General features: G+C 39.3%; 1 protein-coding gene across 4 annotated transcripts in view; it reads left to right on the top strand.

The window, feature by feature from the left end:
• The window catches only part of PCDH9 (protocadherin 9), a 784,060-nt gene that overhangs the window by 540,222 nt on the left and 227,147 nt on the right, over positions 1 to 16,691 (top strand). The window lies entirely within an intron of this gene.

Genomic DNA, 16,691 nt, shown 5'->3' with positions numbered 1-16,691 from the left:
AGGAGGAGGAGGAGGAGGAGAAGAAGAAGAAGAAGAAGAAGAAGAAGAAGAAGAAGAAGAAGAAGAAGAAGAAGAAGAAGAAGAAGAAGAAGAAGAAGAAGAAGAAGAAGAAGAAGAAGAAGAAGAGGAGGAGGAGGAGGAGGAGGAGGAGGAGGAGGAGGAGGAGGAGGTGGTGGTGATGGTGGTTGGGTCTCCTGCTTGCCAGTTTCATGGTAGTATCTTGAGGATTCTTGAAACATCTAGATTTCCTAACAATAACTCAATGCAATTTAACAGTGCAAGAAAGCAGAGAAGAAAGGCTGTCCGTGTGTCATTGGCAGAGCAAGACAATTTCCATATTCAAGGAATAAGAGTGCCTAGAAGGGGGGGAAGTGCCTTTGGTGTGCACTTCTAGTACATTACTGTTTATTATATCAATATGTCAGTCATTTAGTTTCGAAAATCAGAGATCTCATGGTAGACACAGCTGAATCGAAGGAACTGAAAGCAAAAGAGGATCAAATGGTCCCTGCATTATCCTGAAACTGCACCCCGGTGCCCCATTTCTTTCCCTCCTCTGCAATATAATGCCACATTTATCTGATTATTGAATGTCTCCCTTTGCCCGCTTTTTTTTTATTATTGTCATTTCACATGGAAGGAAATCAAAGAGCGTAGGGAGAAAATTGGAGACGGGAAAGTGGGAAGAATAGCTTTTAAGAAAATGTGTGATTTTGTCAAGTCTTCCAAGGACCCTCCACCTGGCAGCCCACAATTTGCACTTAAACCATTGTTCTGCATGAAGAGCAAAGATAAAAGCAGACTTCGTAGGCTGGCAAGTTGAAGTTCAAGGTTTCATTTGCAGCTTTGGTAAACATTTAGCATCCAGTATGTTAAGTTTACTTCCCCCCCACTCAAGGAACTCAAGGAGTTTAGAAGGTTTAGCATGGAAAAAACAAAAAACAAAGCTCTAGAGATTATCTTTCCCTTGTTGTTAAGAAGAACAATCACTCAGGACGCTGACTGAAGGCTAACATTGTGTCCCAGGCTGGTGTTTTTATTCCAGTTTGTACTTAACTCACCGTACATTATCCCATTAATCTGAAAAAAAACATCAACTCAATATCATCAAGAGGCCCTTCTATGCTGACGTTGAAAAAAAGTGAAAGCGTTCAACATCAGCATTGGTGGCAGAAAAAGTGTCACCAGGTTACAATTATTGATAATAAAGTAAGCAATATAAATGCTGTCCTAGTAATAATGACACATTATCAAGAGTTTAATCTGTGTTTTCCCCCAAGCAAAATGTCTTATATTGATTTAGAACTAATTGCTTTAGAACAGCTTTCATTTACAGTATTTACTACACATGCCAGTTTTTTAAATTGTGATTAATTACTCTATGCCTGGTTAGGTTCTTCCCATCCATTTTTCTCCCCCCCCCTTTTTTTTTTTTTAAAAAAAGTGGTTTTGAATCTACCATGAAGTTCAGAAGAGACAGGAAGGCTTTGTAACCATGGCAAAATGTATCTCTCAATTCTAAAAAAGGTTAGCAATGTGGAGACGGATTTTTGGAAGAGTCGTTCACAGGCACAGTTGAAAAAGCTTGGGCAGAGTTTGTCGTTTCTTGTAATCTTAAGGAAAGAAAAAGAGAGGTCGATTTAAGCTGAACACTGATGGTTAGGAGAATGGGACAACTCATTGCGACCAACTCACTGTGGTCAACTCACCATGGCCAACTTGCCATGGGCCAAGTCGCTGCAGGACAATTCAACAATTAAATTTAATTATTAAAAACAATTAAAATATATTTTAATTTTTCTCATTCACAGTTCATTTTGTTCCTCCTTCTGCATCCTTTCTTTAATGATTCTATTCCACCGTTTCTTTGATATTAGTTAACTATTATCCCGCGGCAAGTTGGCTGCGGCAAGTTGACCATAATGAGTTGACCTAGACCACGGGTAGGCAACCTTGGCTCTTTTATGACTTGTGGACTTCAACTCCCAGAATTCCTGAGCCAGCATAGTTCAGCCTGGAAACCTCTCCCTTTACCCTCAGCATGGCTGGCTCAGGAATTCTGGGAGTTGAAGTCCACCAGTCATAAAAGAGCCAAGGTTGCCTACCCCTAGTCTAGGAGGCTCGCCGCTTAGAACAGGAGGACTTAGGACAGGGGTAGGCAACCTTGGCTCATTTATGACTTGTGTACTTCAACTCCCAGAATTCCTGAGTCAGCCATGCTGAGGGGAAAGGAAGAGGTTTCCAAGCTGAGCCATGCTGGCTCAGGAATTCTGGGAGTTGAAGTCCACGAGTCATAAAAGAGCCAAGGTTGCCTAACCCTGACCTAGACCCAATGGTTAGTTGGGTTGTTTTCATATAGCATCTGAACAATTATACCCAATATATTCAAGAGCCGCTGTCAGTCACTATCCTGGCATCCAACTCCAACCTATATCCTATGAATATCCTCACCTTTTGTTTGCAAAGATTCCCTTCAAGTTAGCAGTGCTCGTTTCCTCTTGCTGAGCTGGCCAATCGTAGAACACAAAAATTGAACCTCTAGCTGTATTGTTTACCAGCTCCTCTCTCCTCCTCATTCCACCAGGAATATTAACACTAATGACTTCGTTTCTGAGGACGGATGAGTAGAAATTCCTTCCACTGGGGAATCACTTATTTTATCTTTCCAAAGGAACATCTCCACAGCTACATTGATTGTATTTCCTCTGGAGCACCATCTGAATTTACTCACTTTCAGAGTTAGTTAGTCCACTTGCAAGGACCTACAGAGGTTTCACAGCATCATGGGCATTTGACTTTGGAAAGTTACATCCCTGACAGGTGGATGGGAACAAAATGTTCTGTAGAACACTTTTACAGCAGTGCCCAAAGTTGTCGTAACAACTATCCATGTAAGAAGTAAACCAGGATACTGCTACAGCTGCAGGCCAGCCAATACGCAAACTAACTTTGCCTTATACTTTAAACAACAGTGTTATCCAGTAGTACATATGGATGAATTTACCATACATTCATTTATTGTAGCATTTCAATAAACTGTGGCTAATTCAAGGAATGAAAGATATCCGAAAAGCAAACTATGATTCTGATTATAGCAATAGGAAGGCAGTTTGGATTACTAGAATTTCTTAAGTCAGTGGTTTTTAACTTAACTCAGTGCTTCATAATGTCCTTTAAAGAGTGGATGATTTAAAGCAGGGGTCAAACTTGCAACGTCACGTGACATGTTGCAACGTATCGCAACTTTTTTTCCATTGCCGGCAATGGGGTGGGCACGGTTTCGACATGACACATCCGGCCCATGAGCCGGCAGTTTGACACCCCTAATTTTAAAGGGATGGCATCAGCACCACAAAGACAGTGATATTAAAACAATGGTAAACATTATTTTCTTAATCAGGCTGAAAATTGCAATTTGTATACTGAAACTCATAGAGAACTATCTGATGTAATAAAGCACTGTCTCTCTGGAAAAAAAAGTGGTTTCTCTTTCAGTTGCTATGGAGAACCATGCAAATGTTGTATATTTTAACTATTACATCCTGTGGCATGTAGGATTTTATAACCTCACAGTGTGAAGCTCCAAATTAATAAAAGAGACCTGCAGTTCTCTTTCGGCTCTATCACTTACGAAATTTTAAACCTTTTTCTTTTTTTTTCTTTTTAAAGGAATCCATTAAAATTTAAGTCACCTTGAAATCACACACTCTTAATGAATTGCACCCGTCAGTACAGGAATGAAAGCTTTGTGCTGATCAAGGAAATTTGGTTTAGTGCACTGAGGAGGAGAAGGGGAAGGAGATGTTGTTCGTTCTGCTAAAACTGATGCGTGGACTGTCCAGGCTGACTTTAAACTCAGATGGCTTAAAACTATCAACTCCATTACAATTTGCGAATAGATAAATTGGGTTGAGGATTGCAATCCAATCAACAGGCTTTCCTTTTTTTTTTTAGCATGTTACAAGAGATGGCATAAATGGCTTTTGTCTTTCTAATCTTCAGCACATTTGTGTCATAATTTGGTTGCACAGACAGCATCACCCTAGCTAGGCTTAGTCCAAACTAAAGATGAATGCCTATAAACTTTCTGTTCTGTTTTGTGCTGGGTTCAGCATTGAAGAGGCAGGAGTAGTAAACAGGTACTTCTTTACTGAAGACAAAACAGAACTTGAACAAAGATGGCTCCGCCCCTATTTATACATGCAGCTTGGGGCGGTGTCAGCCAATGAATGCACCGTTTTCTCCCGCTCAAATGCATACTGTTCAGTCTTTGTAGACAGCCAGTCTGGCTAGCAGGCCATGTGGTCTGCTAACGGTTCCCTGAACAGCTTTCAGCAATCTGCTCATACATTCACTCGATACATTACACTTTCTCTGTAACTTATCAAATTAATAATGTGATGCAGTCTTCTCTCTTTCTCTTTGTCTGCTTCCTCATCAGGCAACATTGTCTTAGTTGTGTATTATGGGCATGAGTCAAAGGCCCAACTAAATTTTACTAAGTGAACCACATTCTACATCGGTGGTGGTGAACCTATGGCACGCGTGCCAGAGACGGCACTCAGAGCCCTCCCTGTGGGCACACGTGCCATGCCCCGGAGTTTGCAACCGTCCCTCTTCAACCAGCTGCCCACTAACTCGCCGAGGTCCCACATGGCCGGATGCATCCCAGCACCCATGCGCTTGCTGGCCTCTGTGTGCAGGGGCCGATGGTGTCAGGCAGCAGCCGCCCCGGCCCCTGCCTCACCTTGCCCTGTGACAATGGCACCACCGTCCTGCCTCACCTTGCCTCGCCTCACCCCACAGGACAAGCCTCCTGCCAACCACCCCACCTGCCAGAGACCCCCAGGATTTCCCCCAACCCTACCCAGCCCCCACAGGCGTCCCTCCCCACGAGCAACATCAAGGTGATCACGCCCACCTTGGCCACACCCACCCAATCTGCCATCACCACCACAGGCACACCCACCCAGTGGGCCATGCCCACCTGGCACCCGGCAATAAATAAGTAGGTTTTGGGTTGCAGTTTGGGCACTCGGTCTCTAAAAGGTTTGCCATCACTATTCTACACCAGACCTGCATCACTCTGTACATCAACCATTCTTTGGATTAGGTAAGCAGCCCACTGAGGGATTGACCTGGCAAGCAGGTTTCAAGCAGCAAACTACTTTACACCAGGAAAGCAACATTATTCTCTTCTCCAAAGGAATCTGTCTTTTTGTCTGCTTCCTCCAGTAGGCCAGTAAGAGGCCTTCTGTATCTGCCAAAAGATGGCTTGACTCGCCTTCCCTCCAGCACCACCACCACCACCACCACCACCACCAAAAAAAAAAAAAAAAAGGATTGAGAAAGGAATGCAAAGCTGTCTTTGTCAATTTGAAGCCAACTGCTGCTGCTAGAACCACAAAAGAAAACCCTCTGGCAAAAAAACCACAAACACAAGAGAAACAGGAGCTAGGAATTCTCAGCCCTGCCAAATTCAGTTCAAGCAATTTTGACAACTGAATCTCTCAAGCCTTTTTTGCATCCCGTTCCAGCTTTGTTCCATGAAGATGTGGCGCATCCTCAGAATAGTTGTGTGTTTTCCAAATAACTTCCTTTAATTTAAGACATGTAGTTAGACACACACACACGTTCACCATTTTCCTTCTGAGGAATGTGTGTTTGTGTTTGTGTGTGTGTTTAGCTAAGAGTTGAATTGCAAAATGTAGAAAGGGGATATTGGATTATAATTCTATTTTTCATACTAAAAAAAATGAAAGGTTAGAATGGATTCATTCTGTGGTCATCCCTATCATAGAACTTTGTTTTATAACTTTATAAAACAAATCAAAGTTATAATCAACTTTACTGATTCTTTTTTTAAAAAAAAACAACCAACCCTACAATTTGAAAGATAAACAAACAGAAAAAAGAAATTTTTGAAAAAGAAAACTATTTCAGGAAAGAAAAAAAGTAAAAGGGAAAAGCAATGTTCCAATATCTGAGGGGCTGCCACAAAGAAGAGGTAGTCAAGCTATTTTCCAAAGCTCCTGAAGGCAGGACAAGAAGCAACGGATGGAAACTAATCAAGGAGAGAAGCAACCTAGAATTAAGGAGAAACTTCCTGACAGTTAGAACAATTAACCAGTGGAACAACCTGCCTCCAGAAGCTGTAAATGCTCCAACACTGGAAGTTTTTAAGAAGAGACTGGACAGCCATTTGTCTGAAATGGTATAGGGTTTCCTGCCTGAGCAGAGGGTTGGACTAGATGACCTCCAAGTTCCCTTCCAACTTTATTATTATTATTATTATTATTATTATTATTATTATTATTATTATTATTATTATTATTATTATTATTATTATTATTATTATTATTATTATTATTATTATTATTATTATTATTATTATTATATTATGACATAGTAGTTGAATGTTTACTGCAATAAAGGATTATCAGATATAATTTCTGTAACTTCTATAAGTGTTTACTATATTTAGATGTCACTTTAAGAGGATAATTTAATTTCTCCAAGTGAATTGCTTATGTTTTCAAGGGGAAAAAAAAATCTCCAGATGAAACAGTAACTTCAATGCTATATTTTCAGCCAGAGAAGTTATTTTAGAAACATTTGCCTGACAGAAAATATTGCATTAAAATCGATCCTTGCTGACAACCAAGTCATCAGTTCATTAATAAAGATCCTATTTCATCATGTATGGTTGAATGACGGATTGATTGTGACCTAGAATTTCCAAGGATTCTCTCAAGTCATTTTGTGCTTATCTTTAGTATCATTATTGCTTATAGTACCTAAAATATGAAGTGTTAGTTAGCACTGATTTTTACCTATCTAAAACTTTCCTCTGAAGCAGGGGTATCAAATTGCCAGATTTTAATCCGGATGCATCGTAGCAAAACTTAACTGTCTTATTTAGCAACAAAAATTTTGGGCTACATTGTGGTCGTAAGCCGCAGACTATTGGTACTCATATTTTATTTTGTACTAGCTGTACCCGGCCACGCATTGCTGTGGCTCAGTCTGGTTAAATGGAAAAGAAAGAAAAGAGAAAGCGCACGTATCGTAAAATCGTAGTGTGTGGTTTACGTCCAACAGATGTCGCTGTTTTTCAAAAAAAGCATGTTTTTACCTGTCACAGGTGTGATATCTATATAATATAGGTATATAAAAACACGTGCATATTCGAATGCAACGTTGTGTCAAAATTTCAAAGCAATCGGTAAAGAACTTTCAGAGATTTAAGATTTTGAACAAATGAACATTTACATTTTTATTTATATAGATGATTATTTTATTTTTGTAATGTAATATATAACATCACATAAGTTTGGACTGTGGTTTTTTTATAAGTATGAATATGTAAAGTGTGTTTGTATGTGTGTGTGTGTATGTAATAGTAATAATAATAATAATAATAATAATAATAATAATAATAATAATAATAATAATAATAATAATAATAGTTGGAAGGGACCTTGGAGGTCATCTAGTCCAACCCCCTACTCAGGCAAGAAACCCTGTACCATTTCAGACAAATGGCTGTCCAGTCTCTTCTTAAAAAACTTCCAGTGTTGGAGCATTCACCGCTTCTGGAGGCAGGTTGTTCCACTGGTTAATTGTTCTCACTGTCAGGAAGTTTCTCCTTAGTTCTAGGTTGCTTCTCTCCTTGATTAGTTTCCATCCGTTGCTTCTTGTCCTGCCTTCAGGTGCTTTGGAGAATAGCTTGACTCCCTCTTCTTTGGGGCAGCCCCTGAGATGTTGGAACACTGCTATACTGTCCCCCCTCGTCCTTCTCTTCATTAAACTAGACGTACCCAATTCCAGCAGCCGTTCCTTATATGCTTTAGCCTCCAGTCCACTAATCATCTTTGTTGCTCTTCTCTGTACTCTTTCTAGAGTCTCAATATCTTTTTTACAGCGTGGTGAGCAAAACTGGATGCCATATTCCAAGTGTGGCCTTACCAAGGCATTGTAAAGTGGTATTAATACTTCACGTGATCTTGATTCTATCCCTGATGTGTATGAGACATGTCAGCTGAATCAAGTTAGGCATTTTCTGAAATTTTGACATGCCAAGCCCAAAGAAAGCGACTTATAACCGTTTTTCACACATATGACCACATGATCACGTGATCAAAATTCAGATACTTGGCAACTGATTCATACTTACGACCAGGGCTTCTTTTTCTCATAGAATGCCCAGAACGGAGTTCCGGCACATTTTTTGGATGGAACCTTGTACGGTAGGCAAGGCGGGTTGTATGACGTGTGTGAGTTCAGGGACCTTTTTTTTTTTTTTTTTTTTACAAAAAAAGCACTGCTTACGACGGTTGCAGGGTCCCGGGATCATGTGATCCCCTTTGGAGACCTTCTGACAAGCAACGTCAACGACAAGCCAGATTCACTTAACAACCGTGTTATTAATTTAACAACTGCAGTGATTCACTTAACCCCTTTGGCCAGAAAAGTCATAAAAGGGGGCACAAAACTCACTTAACAACGATCTGACTTAGGAACAGAAACTTTGGGGCTCAATTGACGATCGTAAGTCAAGGTCTGTCTGTAAATGTCCAATATCAAATTGTTGAGCATCGGGTAAGGATTTTTATATTGCTGTTCCACTTCCGTCACCCGGCTTCTATTAATGCTACATTGAATAAGTGACTTCTGAATGTTGTCCTTTTAAGCAGCTATTCAAACTTTCTCAGCGGTGCTCTCTAAATACGGAATTATTTCTGTGGTTGCCTTGGCAATAACTTGATTTCCGCGGAATGCAAGAACATCCACTATTATTCAAGAGTCTGCAAGATGTGCCAGACAGGGAAATATATAGTTTTAAAGTTGGGCTTAATGTATTTAGAGTGTTCTGATTATCAATATGTTCTGCCGTATATCCAGGGTTGTTTATATTTGTCTTTTTTTTATTAAGTGTCATTTTTATTTTTATTTTTTTTAACCAAAGCAATATTATGTAGTCCTAATGAAAAACAATGTTTACTCAGTTCAACAGGAATTATTTTCAGTGAAACCAACGATACAGATTGAAATGCTATTCCTATGTGAGAGACGGTTCTAAAACACAAATTATTTTTGAATCCATGTGCCCAAGATTATTCTAAAAATTATGATTTTTTTCCCTCTCACCGCCATTTCTATAAACTTTCTCATATTCAGTATATTAATGGAGGAATACTATATTAGCATATAAATCAGGTAGCTTGGAGGCAAATTCTGCATTAGCTGTGAAAGAAGTAATAGTGGTTACCTCTTAATCAATGTCAAAGTGTATGTGTTAAGATACGAATTTATAGGGATAAATATAATGGATAAATTTGAGACCTAATATCGCTTATGGTTGCTACTATCGATAACACATATATTATACTTGGGGAAACCCACACATTTTTTAATACAAAGAGATACTTAGAGAGAATTTAGCTGCCAGGTTATCTTCCATCTATTTGCCCCTTCTCCACCCCTTGTCCTTCTTTGCTAATCTATTCATTAGAATATTTTTTTTAGCTATTTATGCATGGTAATTAAAAGATAACTGGCAGACTGCTTTATAGTACATATATTTCATTTACATATGAAGAGAAGGACGAGGGGGGACATGATAGCAGTGTTCCAATATCTCTGGGGTTGTCCCAAAGAAGAGGGAGTCAAGCTATTTTCCCAGGCGCCTGAAGGCAGGACAAGAAGCAACGGGTGGAAACTGATCAAGGAGAGAAGCAACCTAGAACTAAGGAGAAACTTCCTGACAGTGAGAACAATTAACCAGTGGAACAACCTGCCTCCAGAAGCGGTGAATGCTCCAACACTGGAAGTTTTTAAGAAGAGACTGGACAGCCGTTTGTCTGAAATGGTATAGGGTTTCCTGCCTGAGCAGGGGGTTGGACTAGATGACCTTCAAGGTCCCTTCCAACTTTACTACTACTACTACTACTACTACTACTACTACTACTACTACTACTACTACTACTACTATTATTATTATTATTATTATTATTTTTATTATTATTATATACATGTCGATTAATATGTAATGATAACACTACTGTCTTGTAGAGGGTTTTTAATTTTTTGATGGACGTGTTACACACACAAACACACACACACTTTCATGACTATATCACTCTGGCTTTTGACTTCAGTGTCTAAAGATGGACTAGAACTAACTTTCTCTCTCTCTCCCTCTCTCTCTCTCTCTCTCTCCTCATCCAGTATCTTAACCACTATGACACTCTGGCATACACACACTGAATCAGGGAGGTGTCTGTCTGAGCCACTTCTCAATATGATCTTGTTTCTGAATCTAAAAAAGCTTTCGCCCCTCTTTGCTTAGGTAATGGTAATGGCTCCTACATATTTCCATCAAGGTCACCTTCCTTACTCTCTTCACTAGCAGACTCAATGTACATAAGTAGACCACAACCCATGGAAACTCATGCTTCGGTTGCAAGAGAGCAAAGGGTACAAGAGGTTGAGGGTTGTGGACTCTATCCCCAGCCATCTACATCTCTTTAACAATATGCAGTTAAACCTCCAGGCAAGTTTGAGGACAAATTAGGAATCCCGATGGAATGTTGAATTAAATGGTGATAGTGTCTTCTACTAGCAGATGCGACAATGGTATTTTCTGAGCTGGGGAAGGGCTATGAATGTTTCCAAGTCTTGCAGGACATGAGCAGATTGTCCTGTTGTAGTCCCACCAATCCCAATGAGACTGGTTTCATGATGGGATTGTGTTAAAGCAGGGGTCTTCAAACTTGGCCCTTTTATGACTTGTGGACTTCAACTCCCAGAATTCCTCAGCCAGGCATGTTATGTTAAAGCAATGGAGAGGCAGAGAGAATGCTTAGCTAAGCAGTTGTACACAGGTTCTAGAACAAATACAGGGCAGGGGATATCTTGTGTGGTAGCCAGGATGTGGCACCAATGATGTCATCAGGGATTAAAGCCAAGAGCACAAAGATCCAGAGACCCACAAAGTCTGGCCCAAAATCCCAGATATAAGGGACAATGGATGGAAACTAATTAAGGAGATATTCAACCTAGAGCTAAGAAAAAAAAATGTCCTGACAGTGAGAACAGTCAAGAGTGGAACGGCTTGCCTTCAGAAGTTGTGGGTGCTCCATCACTGAAGGCTTTTAAGAAGGGACTGTACAGCCACTTGTCACAAATGGTATATGGTCTCCTGCTTGAACAAGGGGTTGGACTAGAAGACCTCCAAGGTCCCTTCCAACTCTTGTTATTTTTTTTAATTATTTTTACAACAGGCAGAAAGGTAGAAAAACAATAAGGCAGCAGCAGCAGAGAAACAAAAGTAAATGTGTGTATGTGTGTGTGTGCTTGTGTGTGCAAATGTTTATTTTTTTCTCCTCTAAAACTTCCCAGTGCCTTTAAAAAGATGTGTCTGCATTCAAATTTGTTGAAGTACAATGCTTGTTTTTCCTACTTTTCCCCTTAAGTGCCTCCTACACTTTAATCATACTGAAAGCTTTATCTCTAATAATTAGTGCAAAATTAAAGCAGGAGGAATAACAGTGCCAAGCAATCAATTCACTAACTATTTGGCTCTTATCTTGGCTATAAATAAATATGGATCTTCTGTAATTATTACAGTAAAATTGCAATCTTCCCAATTGCAAACAATTTCTTTACAATTGATCAGGTAAATGAGAGAATCATACAACAAGGCTGTTGCTTATTGACAGTGTACTGAACTTTCTTGATTCCTGTGGAACATTGAAATTGATTTCTATCACAAATATAGTAAATTGGGTGCAAAGCATGACCACTAAGATAAAAACCAAGGAGAAGAAGAACAAGGAAACAGTCAAAAGTGAAAGAAAAACACAATTAGCTGCAGAGCCTATTAAAAATTGGGTTAGGTAGATAACATTCCAGCCCATATATGGTGCAATATTATGCAATTACAATTGCTTAGCTATTGGCCTGTATGCTGCTATTACATTATTATTTTGGCTCTTAATTCTTCCTCTGTTTTTAGCATTACATCTGCTAAGAATTAAGAAAATCTATGCCAGGAGGGCTGAATTCATTTCTTAAAAGATGGTGCGTTGGCTGCTTCCCAAGGTTCACTTCCAAAGTAATCTATAAATTCTAAATGGCCAATCTATTTTTAATTCCTTTTCAGTGGCTAAAATTCATCTAGAAGCCTCAGTTTACAGATTAGATACTTTCTAATCTTCAGTGAGTAGAAGTTGTGCTCCGTTGAATCTTCAATGAGTAGGAAGTGTGCTCCAAAATTTCTGGAGGTCTTCAGTTTACTTATCTCTGAGTTACAATTTTCTGCCAAGAATCTCTTTCTGAATTTTTCTTTACCAAGAACAATAGAATCCTGCAAGTCTATCATCATCTCTCATACCAAAGATAGTGAAGGTGGAGTTAGTTGAACCTTTTTTTTTCCTTAGCATTTTCTTTATTTCAATCATATTTTGCTAATTGTCACAGGCCTGGAGACTAAAACATATGAAGAGTGGCTGCAGGACTTGGGTTTGGCTAGTCTAAAGAAAAGAAGAAACAGGTGTGACATGAGACCAGTGTTCCAGCATCTGAGGGGTTGCCACAAAGAAGAGGGGGTCAAATTATTCACCAAAGCAACAGAAGGCAGGACAAGAAACAATGGTTGGAAACTGATCAAAGAGAGAAGCAACTTGGAATTAAGGAGAAACTTCCTGACAGTGAGGACAATTAACCAGTGGAACAGCTTGCTTTCAGAAATCGTGGCTGCTCTATCACTGGAGATTTTTTAAGAAGAGGCTGGACAGTCACTTGTCTGAGATGGTATAGGTCCTCCTGCTTGAGCAGGGGGCTGGACTAGAAGACCTCCAAGGTGCCTTCCAGCTCTATTCTATTCTATTCTATTCTATTCTATTCTATTCTATTCTATTCTATTCTATTCTATTCTATTCTATTCCATTCAATTTTCCATTCCATTCTATATTCCATATTCTATTCCATTCTATATCCTATCCTATCCTATCCTATCCTATCCTATCCTATCCTATTCCTTCTGCTCATCTCTGTCACTTTCTATAGGAAGGGCCAATCTACTATTATTATCGGCAACAAAATCTATTCTTCTGGATATACTGTAGTCTCTATTTGTCTTGTATTTTATCTATTAAGAAGAATGTCGTAACTTCCAACTGCTTTGAGTAAACCCACCAAAGAGTAGATTTGTGTTTGGACAGGAAAATCTGAAGGAACCAAAAGGTAGACTGCAAAATAAAATAAATAAATAAATCTCAAAAAAAAAAAAGAAGAAGCAATGTCATCATTTTGATATGGCTGCCCATTAAACTACAGGTAGTTCTAGACTTACAACAATTCTTTTAGGGACTGTTTTTCACACTTAAGGCCGTTGCAGCACCCCCATAGTCACGTGATCAAAATTCAGACAATTGGCAACTGACTCGTATTTATGGCAGTTGCCGTGCCCCGGGGTCAGTTGATCCCATTTTGTGACCTTCTGACAAGCAAAGTTAATGTGGAAGCCAGATTCACTTAACAACCGAGTTACTAACTTAACAACTGCAGTGATTGACTTAGCAACTGTGGCAGGAATGGTCATACAACGGGGCAAAGCTCACTTAACAAATGTCTTGCTTAGCAACAGAATTGTTGGGTTCAATTGTGGTCATAAGTTGAGGACTACCTGTACATGGGTGAATGCATTAAGAACTGAGTTGGCTTTGAAAGTAACATCTGCTTTATGGAAAGACAAATTCCAACCGAATGTGTCTTCTGCAGAACAGTTTCGAAAAATCCTTTAATTTATCGGATCACAAATAGCTTCGCAAAATTGTATTCCAGATTTGGTTATGCAATTGTTCTTATGCCATAACAATCATAATTGGCATCACTTTGAAATATATTGCTCAGAGGACTCCTGCTCCAGTAGAGGCTCATTATGCCTTACTTTTCTTTTCCTCATCAAATTAATACATTTTGTTCTTCAGCTTATTCCCATATGGTGACATATTGCGATAAACGAGAAACAAGTCTCTCAAAGATCGTTGTGAAATTTGAAATATATTTAATTTCTAATGGGTCTGAGAGCATCAAGTAAGACAGGGGAATTTAAAAGAAGTGTCATTAGCATTGTCGTTTCCATCGCTCAAAGTGTTCTTGCAAACAAAGGGTAGGGGATCTCACAACAAAGCTGGGATTTTTGGTTGATCGAAAGTATCGAAAAACAGTCCCCATGTTGACTGTTCATTGATTTGATATTTACAGTCACAAACCTCAATATTTAAGCTGACAGACTAATGGGCTGTGCTAAAGCAATATCTTGGCAATGCCAGCCAAAAGCTCATAGTTCTGCATCATCAGCCTCTTTGACTGGCTGTTTTATTCATTGACTGATATTATGACTGGAATAATCAAAGAAATACTAGGCCATTAGGAGGACAACTTGGAAGGGAGAAAACGATGGCCGTTTCATAGCAGTAGTACTTAGCACTTAGACTTATATACCACTTCACAATGCTTTACAGTCCTCTCTAAGCAGTTTAGAGAGTCAGCATATGGCCACCAACAATCTGGGTCCTCATTTTACTGACCTCGGATGGATGGACGGCTGAGTCAACCTTGAACTCAGGATTGAACTCTTGGCAGTGAGCAGTGAGTTAGCCTGCAGTATTGCATTCTAACCACTGCATCACCATGGTTCCTTCCTTCCTTCCTTCCTTCCCAATAGCACTTATATACCACTTCACAGTGCTTTACAGACCTCTCTAAGTGGTTTACAGAGTCAGCAACAATCTGGGCCTCATTTCACTGACCTCGGAAGGATGGAAGACTGAGTCAACCTTGAGCCGGTGAGAATTGAACTGCTGAACGGCTAGCAGCTGGCAGTCAGCAGAAATAGCCTGCAATACTGCATTCTAACTACTGCGCCACCATGGCTCTTCAAATTAAGTGAGGCTTAATTTGATTACTACTGAAATAACTTGAGATGTTCCATGAGCATTTGGGGAAGCAACACTAAGCGGTGACCTTTATTTTATTTTAATTTAATTTCTCTGCTGTTTTTGCCAACATCTACACATTCTTTCATGTTCTTTGGCTTAGCCAAGATTCCAGAACTTCAGGAGACATGGTCCAGAAACATAGTCTAGCATTTTCTGAGCTGATAACTTTAAAGACCTGTCTTTTATTTATGTGACCCTTGAATCATGATCATCATCATCATCATCATGATCATCATCATCATCATCATCATCATCACCACCACCACCACCACCACCATCACCACCACCACCACCACCACCACCATCATCATCATCATCTTGATTGTTTGGTGATTGCACTGAAAGCACACTTTCTGATTTTAACAAATTTAGTTAAGTCCCCTTTGCTGGCCTAGAAGATCCAGGAATAAGGGACAATAGTGTCCAATAGCCTTTAAACTAAATTAGATCTCCCAGAAGAACTGCATGTTCACAAGAATAAGCATACACACACACACACACACACACACACACACACACACACACACACCTCAAGGTCACTCTAGAATTGGCACATAGACACTTCCATATCCAGGACAAGCACCCCTATATAACTATGTTGCTTTACCCCATTTCCCTGCAGCTGCTGCTAAAATAGAATAACAGAGTTGGAAGGGACCTTGGAGGTCTTCTAGTCCAACCCCCTGCTCAGGAAGGAAACCCTATACCATTGCAGAGAAGTGGTTGTCCAATCTCTTCTTAAAAACTTCCAGTATTGGAGCACCCACAACTTTTGGAGGCATGTGGTTCCCCTGGTTAATTTTTCTAACTGTCAGGAAATTTCTCCTTAGTTCTAGGTTGCTTCTCTCCTTGATTAATTTCCATCCGTTGCTTCTTTTTTCTCCTTTTCTGAGTTTTGTTCTGAGATTGACATGATGGCTCATGACTGAATATTAGATAATCAGAAAAAAACAATGGCAGGATGTAAAAGTCTTAACAGTTAAACATTGGTCTGCTTATATCGTTTAGAGGAACTTATTGTTCTACTGAAATGCTGAGGGCTTTTTAAAAACCTCCATATTTAAACAGGAGGATATTTATCATAGTTCTGGTTTTTGAGTAAGGAGATTAAAAAAAAAAGTATGATCAATCACAACATCAGAACTCTAATAAAAAATCTGCCTCGTTGCTTAGTCTTTCTTAAATTCTTGGAAGTGACTGATGGCTTTGCGTTCTTCAGGATGAGTCCTTCCGATTGTAGCTAGATTCTGTTAAAATGTACACTGTTGGGTTTCTATACAATTGTAGCTTTCCCTTTATCCTCACATGGGATCTGATTCTTCCCATCAGCAGGAGTACTGAAACCAGGAGCACATAAAAACGTTTCTTTCTTTTTTTAAAAAAAAAAGTTTTTAATTTATGAAACAGTTAAAACAAAGATGGACATAACGTAACATTCCAGTGTATATATTCCTAACAATTTGTTCCTCATCATACATATAATTCTTAAATCTCTATATATACATATTTTTCTATACAATACAGTCTCTAATTTGTTTCTCTATATACTGACATACAGTTTTATATATCTCTATCTTAACACTAACTTAAAACCCGAACAGTTCTCCTTGATTCACACCAACAATAGAATTTGCCCCAGATTTCAAAGTAATCTGACTCTGTCTTGTCCTTCATTTCCATTGA

Source organism: Protobothrops mucrosquamatus, unplaced genomic scaffold, assembly GCF_001527695.2.
Source record: "Protobothrops mucrosquamatus isolate PMUCROS unplaced genomic scaffold, P.Mucros_1.0 scaffold22, whole genome shotgun sequence".
NCBI lineage: Eukaryota > Metazoa > Chordata > Lepidosauria > Squamata > Viperidae > Protobothrops > Protobothrops mucrosquamatus.
The sequence above is the reverse complement of the archived record's forward strand: the minus strand, read 5'-3'. Positions and strand labels throughout refer to the sequence as shown.